This window comes from Zootoca vivipara, chromosome 8 (genome assembly GCF_965207765.1).
Source record: "Zootoca vivipara chromosome 8, rZooViv2.hap1.1, whole genome shotgun sequence".
In the NCBI taxonomy this organism is placed as follows: Eukaryota; Metazoa; Chordata; class Lepidosauria; order Squamata; family Lacertidae; genus Zootoca; species Zootoca vivipara.
Genome location: NC_142591.1, coordinates 75,069,647 through 75,082,032, shown reverse-complemented (window position 1 = coordinate 75,082,032; position 12,386 = coordinate 75,069,647). Strand labels below are relative to the sequence as shown.

The 12,386-nt window shown below is 46.1% G+C and overlaps 2 long non-coding RNA genes across 2 annotated transcripts; both read right to left on the bottom strand.

Moving 5' to 3' along the window:
* Positions 1-483: 483 nt before the first annotated feature.
* Positions 484-9,164, bottom strand: LOC148684902 (uncharacterized). The gene is made up of 3 exons (XR_015951306.1): positions 9,059-9,164; positions 4,636-4,704; positions 484-586 (listed from the first exon to the last, which is right to left on the bottom strand). It is a non-coding gene; the product is annotated as an uncharacterized LOC148684902 (long non-coding RNA).
* A 228-nt stretch (positions 9,165-9,392) lies between these two features.
* LOC148684901 (uncharacterized) lies at positions 9,393-11,151 on the bottom strand. The gene is made up of 4 exons (XR_015951305.1): positions 11,022-11,151; positions 10,632-10,789; positions 9,896-10,059; positions 9,393-9,775 (listed from the first exon to the last, which is right to left on the bottom strand). It is a non-coding gene; the product is annotated as an uncharacterized LOC148684901 (long non-coding RNA).
* Between the last annotated feature and the right edge of the window lie 1,235 nt (positions 11,152-12,386).

Genomic DNA, 12,386 nt, shown 5'->3' with positions numbered 1-12,386 from the left:
GGCCTGGCTGGCAGTGACTCTCCCCTCCTATGGTTTCCACCAACTTGTATTTATTATGTATTGAAACATATGACCCTGTAGAATAATATGAAGTTGTCTCTTCTCCACGAAGGTGCTGCTATTTGTCAGAGGCTAGCAGTGAGATGGATTAAGATGGTTGCCTCAATCAACCCTCAGTCTCATGTCACCTAAATTTATGGATTGAAGAAGAAACACAGCTGGGGATTGGAACTCGGATCTGTACCACAATTGCTGCTGATAGGTGGTGACTTGCCAATACCAGGGAACAGTTACCTGTCTTACCCGCTCTGTGAAATGGCATTTGTTATGATCAATGGCATGCGAGCCTAGATCCGACGACACATTTTCAATAAAAGAGTCATAATTCACGTCAACTTGGTTATTTATCTTTCCAAGTTTCCTTCATGCCACCTCCCTCACCTGCCAAGGTCAAAAACAAGCCCTTCAACATTTTATCCCCTTCTCCTGAGGGCTGCAAGAAGGACAGAAGCAATCAATCAGGATGCGAGCACCAAATGAACTTCCCACCCATCTTTCTTGCTCACCTGTAGTTCTGCCTTCTTTTCTGAAGACGGTTGGGAGAGAAATTAAGACGTGAAAACGAGGGGATAAAACTACAATGAAAACTTTTTACAAATTAGCTGTCACGGACTGGTTGGACGCAGAGGCATGGTGGGAGGAACCAGCTGGGGAACCCCCAAGGGAAGAAGATTTGGAGCCAGGGGATTGGTGGTGGGACAATGATGTGTGGTCAGAGAGAGAAGAAGGAGAAGACTGGGAAGAGGAGGTGCTAGAAGCACACTTATTCATTTTGAAAAATAGTGGGTTGTTTTTATTGTATTGTATGGCATCTAACTAGTGTTTTGCTCTTGTGTTACTGTTTAGAAGAGGTGTCTACTAAATTTCATAACCAAACGAAATAAACACAAGACCAGGAGATTTAGGTAACAATCCTTAAATGAATGTTATTCTGTGCAAGACACCTCAAAATGAAGGCCAGCCTAAGTCATGTTGCTTCCTGCAGAGCAGCCACAGTGGCAGGGGACGGACCAACATTCAAGGTACATTTCTCCAGCCCTGCTACCACAAAGAACTATGGGAACTGTAGTTTACTTCTCACAGAGCTACAATTCCCAGAACCCTTAAACAGTTCCCAGGATTCTGTGGAGGGTGGGACAGAATGTGAATTTTAATGAATGGTGTGTATGTCTGGGATAACAATCTGGAGGCAACCCAGGTCTATATAGCCCAGTCCTTCCTGTAGGATTTTATTTTCTCATTAACATTGGAAAAGCCAAAGTCTCTTTAGGCCCTGTCCTCATGTGTGCCTGTTATTCATTCACCCATCTCTGGTTTCAGTGTCAGATTTGATCAATATACTTTTCCTTTCGAATTAAGTTGGAACATTTCTATTTTATTTTTTCTTCTTCCACCAAGACCAGGGTCATTTCTGCTCTTTAGTTCCCAGTTGAAAACCTTCCTTGACTCTTAAGCTTATAACTGATACTCTCCTTACAACATTTTGTGGTATTGAGCATGAAGGACGCTGCACACAAACAGAGAGATAGAGACAGCTCAAGTTTGTACAATATTGTTTCTACGGCAGAAAGACTCTTCCATTCATGCCTCTGCCTCCCCAGTCATAACTTTACTGTGATCATAATGCTTATTGATGGAAAAACTGACAAACACAATGACTACTCAAACACAGAGATTGATGCTCAGCAGTTTCTAAGCCCTTTTAAAAAAGCACAATATTCCCTCTAATGATATGATCACATCCCCCAGTTTCTGTATTCAAAATGTGCATTAATGGATTTCATTTACATAATTCATTGAGCTGGAAAATGGTCTCGTTCAAGAATTTGCAGAGAGTTATTTATTTTATTTTATTTTATTTTAAAAGCAGGATGGGGGCAGAGTTTCTAATCTCCGACTGTAACCACCCCATCTGCCAGAAATGCCTTTCTTCCTGTGTTTTAGGTTGGAGAAAGAGGTCAGTCTCACAACAGGCATGAGTCTGACATTAAAAATGGCAACATTCAAAAACTTCTGTGTGTGTGGAGGGAGGGGCATTTCAACCTACCAAGAGACCCAGGGGACGCCTGTCCGGTTTTGCCACCTATGGCAAAACAGGAATCGCCACCTCCTGCTTGCCCTGTCATCACGCCCTACCCTACCCCACCCCACCCCAGTGGCCCTCTCCAGATTCAGCGAAAGCAGAGATGCTCCTCAAAGCATTGCTACGCAGCCTCTCCACCCCAGAGAGGGGAGATACGAGCACCAATGTGGCGAGCAAGAACGCCTTGCTCCTCGCTGAATACCGTGGGAGCCAAGGCATTCTATAAAGCATTGCCACATGGCTTCTCCGCTCTGTGACAGGGAAGATGAGTGGCAATGCTTGTGGTGGCAGATGTTGCGATGTACAGAACCCCCACATGAAGCACTCAGGAGTCAAGCTGCATTTTAAGTAGGGCTTTATTCTAATTGCAGTCTGGCATCTTCCTAAAGCAGTATTCTCACATCCCAGAATCAGCATGCACAGGTGGGATTACATACAGCAGAGAAGCCAGTATGGAGATGGCAACCATACCTCTGAATACTACCTGGCTGTAGACCAATTAGGCAATGCCCCATGCAGGGCCGTCCCTAGGCCCGGGCTGGGTGGCGCAAGGCGCCAGGGCACCTGGCCATCAGGGGCGCGGAAGGGGCACCGAACGCTGGTGTCTGCCTTCGTGTGCCTTTGCTGTTGAGCGGCTTCAGGCAGCTCTCCGGAGGCGCGCGGAAAGCGCTGGCCTGGGGCCGCCTGAACAGCTGAGAGGCGCAGCATGTCAGCCCCAGGCTCGCGCTCCCCGCGCACCTCCGGAGCTTTGCGTGGGGAGCGGGAGCCTGGGGCCTTCTCCTCCGTGCCTCTCAGTTTTTGAGCGGCTTCAGGCCGCTCTCCGGAGGCGCACAGGGAGCGTGAGCCTGGGGCTTTCTCCTCCGCGCCTCTCAGATCCCCGTGCGCCCCTCCTGCCCGCCTCACTACGGGGGGCGCCAGAGGGATCTTGGCACCAGGGCGCCAGATATGGTTAAGATGGCCCTGGCCCCATGTCTTGTGATGCTGACTCATCACGAGATTGAGTCAGCATTTCCACTTAGCACAGAGTGTTAACTCCTTGATACCCACAACACTCCAGCAGCGGAAGCCTGTTGCACTTCTAACGTCTGAGGCAGACGCTTCACCCCGCCTCATGGGCAAGACGGCTCTGAGGACACCCCGTAACTGACCTTAAGGTGGCCATACTTGATTGAAGGAGCTGTTAAAGTGAGAAGGAAGGTGGTGACAGAGGGTGGCTATACCATGTCCGGATTCTGTGCAGGCCTCTGGGGATCACTGAAGAGAGGGGAACTGAATATGCCCCCTCTTTCTTTTGTCAGAGTAGGGCATGCCACTCTTGCAAAAGCCTTGCTTGGCCTGTCTGGAGTGCAGATGGTGAAGCTGAATTCTTCTCAACGCCTTGGACCAATCTCCCCTCTTTTTATGTTCTTATGTGAGATGGTGTTCCCAATATGGATGTGGAGCAGGAGAGCTCGCTGTCTTGATGAATTGTTGCATGTGTTGATGAGCTGACTGTTTTAATAGTTTGATGCCTTTTGGGTTTTTATTGTGGATTGTGTGTTTATATGTGTCTCATATTGTACAATTCTCTGGCATTATTTTTTAACGAGCAGGATAAAAATTCCCTAAATAAATAATGTGAATAAAATAATTGCCACCAGTTTCTAAAAACTGGGCCTTAGTCTGACTGATTTCTGCTTTGTGTTGGTTAATTGCCAAAAAACAAGACGTATACAGGGAAATTAAGAGCACTTCAGCAGCTGTGGGGAGGCGGGGACCTCCAGTTTCTGCAATTGCTTCTCAGGGACGAGACCCACCGAAGAAGAGTTGCTGTGCTCATTAGGCCTGACACTCTTGTGCTGATCCTGTTTTTCTTTTTTCCTAATAAAGAGTTAACTCCACTTGGTTTGTGTGATTTACTGCTGGCTGTCTCCTGACACTGGGCATGACTGCTTCATCCAGTTACCTTTTTGTGGGAAGGCATGAATGTAATCGGAAATTTCCCTGTGATTAGGACAGCTTGGTAATGCAGCTGAATGCACTTAAACCACCCCCCTCCTGCCCAATTCATTAAGTGGTCTGCCAAGACCCTCAGAAACAGTCACGTGGTTCTTTGGCTGGGGGTGGGGTGGGGAGTTTGGGAGCCACCGATCTAAATCCAAAGATGCAGTCACCTCCTTGCCCTTGGATAGAGACTCTCTATGTAACGTGAGACAGGAGAGCACCTGAGCGCCCTAGAACTCTGGGATAACATACCTATATGCTAAAATTAGTCAAATTAGAGATAAGGCAGCATGAGTAGACGAGAGGGTGAACAGCTTTAAATATCCATCCTGTACAACTCTTTAAATAGATTGTGTCAGGAACGAAGCACCCGACTTTAACAGTGTTCAGAAAGGGATGGAGGAAGACGATATCAGAACAAGTCAGGTAGCTAAGGTTTTGTACTACCAACAGGTAATTCAGGAGTTCTGAATTTGTGAAGGCAATAATGAATGACTTCCTGACCTCACCAGGCTTTCAAAATCATTCCATTGGGCCTTCTTCCTGCCTGCTTTTGGTCCGTTGTTTTAGGATCCAACCTGGATTAAACAGAAATGCAATAGATATCACCAGGCAGAGCCTAGCCATTATGGCTAGCAGCCATTGAAAGCCTTTAACTCTTTTTACTTTTGCGTGTGTAGACCTTTTAACCACCTCCAAATAAATTCAGACAAGACTCAAATTTTTGGTTTGGTTTTTGGCAGAATTTAGGCCATAACTTTATTGATTACAATCAAGTGAGTGGTTGCATAGGCTCTGGTTCGACTAGCTCCCTGCACCCTTGCAGGCAGCGCTGACCCAAGGCACACCATAGGTTAGCCTTGGATGAACCCCTGGCATAGTGGAAGGTGGGGTCAAGTCAGTCCACCAGCCAGATGCCCCCCCCTGGACTCAGGCTCAGGGCACAACCCCTCTCAGGGTTGACCAACCAAAGAGTCCCTGGATTCCTTTAATGGAATACCCATCGCATAGGGATGGCTAGACCGCTCTGCCACCCCTATCACCTGAACCAGAGCCTATCCGCAACCTTACAAGTTGTGACGATTTGCTACGCGGCAGGCGAAACCCAAATGGCACCAGCCAATCAGCCAAGTGGGGGAAATTCCTGCCATGCCCCTGTCCCAACGACAGACGACACACGATGGCATAGCAAGGACATGCGTGCAAGCTCTAAATATAGGGAGAGGTGGGCAGGTGTTCCGATGCACTGGCCCCAAAGAGGAAGCTCAGGGACATGGGCATGGGCTTAAATAGAGGTCCCTCAAAGATCTTTAGCTGGCATCCCATTGGTCTGTTTGCTCCCAGCATCGAGGGACCTCCAATAGGGTGTTGTGGCCATCCAAATGTTCCCACCCACAACACAGGGCTTGGTTGCCAGGTCGCACCGCAACACATGCCCCCTAGTTAGGGAGGACCTGATTTCTGCAATTTTCTTTTAAAGCCATCCAAATTGGTGGCTATCAAGTTCCAAAATATAACTATGTGCTGCATGAAGAAGGACTTTCTTTTATCTGTCCTGAATCTTCTATTAGGCTACGTAACTCTGTCTAATAGTAATACTGGCACTCTGCACAGCAGACTGCTGGATGACTCCCAAAATTCACTGCAGCATTATTATGAGTGTTATCTTTTTCTTCCCTTCCCTTTGGACCGTCCCCTGCTCTGTATCGATCACAGGCACGGAGAAATAGACAGGTCCGCATCAATTTGGGAAGGAAAGATTCACTGTGAAAGACCTCCTGCTCAGGTGCTGAAATGCTAAGTCGATAAATAGTGCCATTTCTTGCACACTTTCACTCCAGACTCCATGGATACAATCCTGCCCAACCTATAGATTTTCATGGTGTTTCAAATGGAGGCAGGAATGCCAACCAGGGAATTAAAGAACAAAACAAAGAACCCAAACCAGAGGCTTGGCTTGTTAAACCTCTAATGAATGTGTGTGTGTGTGTGTGTGTGTGTGTGTGTGTGTGTGTAGTGCAATTATACAGTGTTGTTTTGGCCTTCCAGGAGCCATGTGTCTGAAAGATTTATGGGATGCTGGGAAGGCATAGTAAGGAAGGAGGTTTGATCTGCTTTGTTGAAAGATTACATTTTAATGAGCCTCTGTGAGCAGGAGACAGAAGGGAATGAAAGTCAAAGGGTTGTTAATAGGACTTGTGTGTGTGTAGAAGAGTCTTTGGCTGTGCGAGTCCTGCTGGGTGATCAAGGCTAACAACTTGATCCCGTGGAGTGGCACATTGTTTTGTTCTCCTTGCGTAGGTTAATTTGGTTAAAACGAAAATGTAGGTATAGAAAAATAATAAAAAGTAGAATTCCCTGGATGCCTAGATCCAGGTTGGGGACAAGTACACTTTGGTGAGAGAGCCCCATCAGAGATTTTAAACCACAAAACATGCAGCGAATGTGGAAATATAGGCTGTTAGACCTTTAAAACGACCCTTTCTAAGTTGCTTCTGAAGTTATCCACTTTCCTTAGCATAGAAACAGACCACGTGTTGGGTAAGTTAAAAATGGTTTACTTACAAACTCTTCAAAGGTCAGATTCATGTGCTTTCCCATGCAGCAGCAAGAAAATACATAGTTTTAAAATGGCAAATGTTTCTAAATCATTTGTGTAGGGACACAAAGATGGCTTGCTTAAGTCACATGGCCTGAGCTTGGAGCATCCAGCCTAAATCTCTTTCGTGGTAGGGTTCACATGGTGGAATGGGGAGAACAAAGAGTTTGGTAACCCTTCCTTCCAAGTTGAGGGTGTGTGACCTAGCTAAGACTGGCAGGACAGCTTACTTTATGGTGTTAATGCCTTCATGCATTAATTAGAGTTAAGCATTCAGGTAGGTAGCTGTGTTGGTCTGACACAGTCGAAATATATATAAAAAAACTGTCCAGTAGCACCTTAGAGACCAACTAAGTTTGTTCTTGGTATAATCTTTTGTGTGCATGCATACTTCTTCAGATACGAAGAAGTGTGCATGCACACGAAAGCTTATACCAAGAACAAACTTAGTTGGTCTCTAAGGTGCTATTGGACAATATTTTTTATAGAGGTACGCATGTTGGTTATATGAGGCTGATTTTATCCCACAACTTGGACTTGGCCTGGGTGGGCCATTGCCTGGTCAGGTGCTCATCCATCCGTTTTCTGGCCAACCCATCTTTCCCAGACTGCTTTCCTCACTGGCTCTGCTCCCTGCTCCCCTTGACTGCAAAGTTACAAGGTCATTACATTATTTCACCTCATTCATTTCAATGCAAAGGAAACACAACACAATTTGGGGCTGGGGAGCATAGTCAAATACGTATTGCTTGCTGACTAAAAGCAACAACAGCAGTGAATACCAATTGTAACTGCTCGATTGACTTCTGTACCGGACATGGTGTGAATAAGTGAGCACTGATCATTTGCATTCTTGTTTCTGTTTTTGCCAGAATTCTCTGATGTGCCATTTGGAGCCATCGATTCTGGAGGTAGAAAAAGCCATTCTGAGAACCTCTTTACAACCACCAGTAAGACATACTTATTTTCTTGCTTGCACATTGACGGATCCGCTTTCACATGTTACTGTTTATCGCAGAGGGTTTATGGCACCAGTTAGCCATCGCTGATGAGCAGATCTCCCGTCATGTAGCATTTGCTAATGCAACTCGGATGGCTCTTCTCCAGTGCAAATAGCTTTCGGGTTGCTAGGAGAAGCAGTGGGATGCAAAGTTAATTTCCCTCTCTCATATTTTCAAAGCAAGATTAGGTTTTATGTCTCAGCATCCTTATTACTTTGGGGGGCGGCGGCTCCTTTTTAATTCCTCCTATTAGCTACTGCCCATTACCTTAAACTTCCAACAACCCTTCTGGGTTGCTGCACTTTGGAGTCATGGCCTGACACAGGAAAGTTTGGATAATCTTCTCCTCCATCTTTCTTTTGTATTAGGCTTGCATTGTACCTAGCCAGCATCTACTTTGATACAAAGGGAAGCATCTCATTGGGCTCTATGGTGGCTTCATACTTTGTTGTTTTGCGTGTATTTCGACTCACTGCAACCTCCTTAGTGGTGATCCAGTAACAGAGCGGTGACAATCTTTTTAGGTTTGTGGGCACGTCTGGGTTTTTGAGTGTCATCTGGAAGCCACCCCTTCTGGTAACTTCCCTCCCCTCTTCCCTGGATCAGAGCCACCCCAAAAGAGACAGAAATGGAGAGAGTGTGTGCACACATGCTTTACTTTTCTAAGAGAGCTGGATAAAGATCCAGTAAAATTAATCTGAGCCTGGAAAAGCACATAGAGTTGAGACAGGAAGTGGGAAAGAGTGCCACACTTCCAACTTCCTCCTTAGCTCTGTGCACTTTTCAAGGGAGAAAAAGGTAATTGAATGCATCACGACATGACCAAGGAGGGGCTCAGAGGTTTTGTGGGCACTAGAGAGTGCCTGAAGGCTGCAGGGCCGGCCCTACGGCCAGGGGGTTGCCGCGCAGCTGCGGCCGCCCGCCCGCCCGCCACGCAGCAGCGCCCTCGGCAGCAGCGCTGCGTGCTGAGCCTGCCCGCCGCGCTGGGAAACGGGGCGGGGGGGGGGCGCCGGAGGGATCTGTTGTGCCACGGCGTCAGAGGTGCTTAAGATGACCCTGGAAGGCTGCATACCCTCCAACATTTCTCCGATGAAAATAGGGACGTTTGGCGGGTCTGAGGGTGTCACTATGCACAAGCTCTCCATTAGCAGCTCCTGCTATAATACAAAGAAGCATAAACATTAATAAAGTTATATGGAATTATCATTGCATGAATGACTTTTTAAGAAAAATAGGTGCTGGCCCCATAATCAGGATCTGGTTTAAACCTTTACCCTCCTGCTATTCTCCCAATTCAGATCCCCTTCCTTCTGTTAGGATCGTCCTACTCACGTGTAGGACCCTGGTAGAGACACATGCCCAACTGGCATGTTCTCTCCCTCCTGGTCAGTCGTTCAGGAGCTTCAAAAGCTTTCATCAGCCCGAACATCACAGTGACTAATGCACAGTTCGGAACAGCAGACGCGTAACAAACTCAGCAGCACAGCAATCTACTTTACATATAATACACTCGGAGCATTCTGCCTCAGCTCCTTCCTCTTTCTCATCAGACAGCAAAGAGAAAGAACAAAGGACAATAGTCCTACATCACGGAACACAGTAATACCAAACATCCTGTCTCCGTCACTTCCCACACTGTGGAATGAAAACATACACCGTCATGTGATATAAAACAATCCCATGACTGCAAACACGCAGCAAGAATCCTAACACCCTCACCCGCTACTTGCATTAGAGCAGGGACGGAAGATGGTATTCATATTAGGGATGTAAATGGTTAGCAACTGAACTCTGCTGCTGTCACAGTCCCCAAGCCTTCCTCCTTTTCTTTCAAAGCACCCTGCCACTTTCTTCTGCTGCCTTTTGGTGCTTTGTGCTGCTCCATTAATTTCTTCTGCCTGGCAGTACTGATTCGAGTGCCGGAAAGGTGGGAAATGGACATTTTTCATGTAACACTCTTCTAAAGATGGCCGAGGATTCTTTTCTCCCCCCTCCCTCCATACAAAAGAACAGAAGGTCAAGACATCTCAGGATGTAGAAATTTCACAGCTTTGGGGAATCGAGAAGAATAATAAGTGGTGGCAGCCTGAGGAACAATTCACCTTTAACTTTCGAAAGTCGGGTGCAAAGAAAGAGCAACAAATCTTATAGTGCTTTGTCTTAACTGACCTGAGACCTTGTCAGGATTCCTGCTTCTCCGTAGACAGAAAACCAGGTCTGACCTCAAAAAAGGCATTCAGCCCCGTTTCCATGACGAGCCAGAGGCTCTTGACCAAAATTTGCTTCCATTTGACAGCTTCTCAGGGTGGTGACCTTCATCATTGCATGCAGACCTGTAATAAATAATAATAATAATAATAATAATAATAATAATAATAATAATAATAATAATAATATATACCCCACCCATTTGGCTGGGTTTCCCCAGCCACTCTGGGCGGCTCCCAACAGAATATTAATACCAATAATAAAAAAGCGACAAAACATCAAACATTAAAAACTTCCCTAAACAGGGCTACCTTCAGATTTCTTCCCTAAACAGGGCTACCTTCAGTAGTTGCTTATTTCCTTGACATCTGATGGGAGGGCATTCTACAAGGCAGGCGTCACTACTGAGAAGGCCCTCTGCTTGGTTTTCTGTAACTTCACTTATCGCAGGGAGGGAACTGCCAGAAGGCCCTCGGAGCTGGACCTCAGTGTCCAAGCTGAATGATGGTGGTGTAAAATGCAGTGTGATTTATGGTTGGTTTCAATTGTTGACAGCCACCCAAAGGGAAGGATATAATTATTATTCACATACATATATAATGGGTTTGCTCCAACTAAGATACTCAGAGCTAACCCACCGCAATCAGTGTACAACATGATGAACTTAAGTAACTGATTTCAATGGCTAAACTCTTACTAGGTTTGCATCTGATTCAATGCAACTGAATTATTTCCATCGGAAGTGCCGCAGTTATTCCAGCTATCATCATTCCACTTCGCCTTTTTCCTCTGCGCACAGTTTGCTCAGCCTGTAGCCGCAGGACCATGAGAACTACTGCAATTTGAAGATCTTATCTGATGCGAGATGAATAAAGAGCAAGAAACCAGGTGTTATCGCTATTCCCATGCAGAACGGAGCAGTCTTGATCTGCCAAAATGGACCTTGGTATCATCTGCCTTGTTTGATAAGAGCAAAGCCTTCCACAGAGACATTCTCGGAAGGTATCTGAAATATATAGGATCTTCTCCCCCTCCCCCGCCACTGACATTTCAAATCTTTTATAATTGTGCTGATAAAAAAAAGCACCTTTCAAATATAACCTTCATTCAGAGTTCTGGCTTCATGGTGGAGACCTCATTGTAGCATTTCAATAACCAAAAAAGGAGGCAGAGACTCCCGGTCGCCAGTTTAGCTGCCACATTCTGGATTAGTTGTAGTTTCTGAGTCACTGAAAAGCAAGCCCTGGCAAATATTTTACGGCAAAATTATGCAGTGAGCATATGGCAGTACTGTGCTTAATTACTTTCTTACCTCCAAAAGGTCACATTGTCAAGAGTGAAAGAGAGAGAGAGAGAGAAACACACCCACCCAAAAACACAATAGCCTTGAGGTTGATATGAGGTTTTGCAGCTGTGCACTGGGGTGCTTTGTTATTTAAATGCTAATCTTCAGACACTTACGGTAGTGCTAGTTATTATTAACTCTAATTGTGTGTTTTCAAAATAGTGAGGCGATAAGTCTCTCTGCTAGTTAGTGGAATTAATGGAATCAGATGGACACCCACGTTATCTCAAGAACACCAGCAGCCAAGTTAAAGAGAGAAATCTTTACTCGGCCACCTATATATCCCAGACTTGTTTTAAGTAATAAGCTAGGGACTTTTGGCTCCCGCAAATGGGTGAGGGGTATACCTGCCAAGTTGCTGTCAGAGAAATAAGGGACCGGGCCGAAAATAGCAGACCGGAAGTAGCGATGCCGCCATTTTGGAACTGGGCGGAGCATGCTCAGAAGTGGCTTTTGATGCTGCTTTGCCCAGTTCCAAAATGGCCGCCGTGCCAGAAGTCGCACTGCTGGGCAGAGCAGCATCAAAAGTCGCTTCTGAGCATGCTCCGTGCAGTTCCAAAATGGCCGCCGTGCCAGAATAAACCGGGGAAAAACAAAAAAATCCTTTTTTTCCAGCTAGGAACAGCTGGAAAAACAGGGATTTCCCAGGGAAAATGGGAGACTTGGCAGCTATGGTGAGGGGATGAAGCTCATCGCATGGATTCTGCTTCTCCTTTTTATGCCCCCTATGTCAAGTCAATATATAAAATACAGTGGTACCTTGGGTTGTGGACCCAATCCGTTCCGGGGTGCCCTTTGCACCCCGAAAAGTACGCAACCCAAGCGGCGCTTTTGCGCATGCATGAAAGTGCAATGGAGTGCTTCTGCGCATGTGTGTGTGGCGAAACCTGGAAGTAAACACTTCCGGGTCCGCCGCGTTCGTAACATGAAAAAACGCAACCCGCAGCGGACGCAACACGAGGTATGACTGTATCTCTTTCTCTGAATATGGTTTAAGGCTAATAATCAAACATAGAGGACCTAGGTAGATGTTAAATGGTGGCCGTGCACATAAGTGTGATTATTCTAAAATTCTGTGAAAGGTCTCTTAAAGGTACCTAAAGAGTA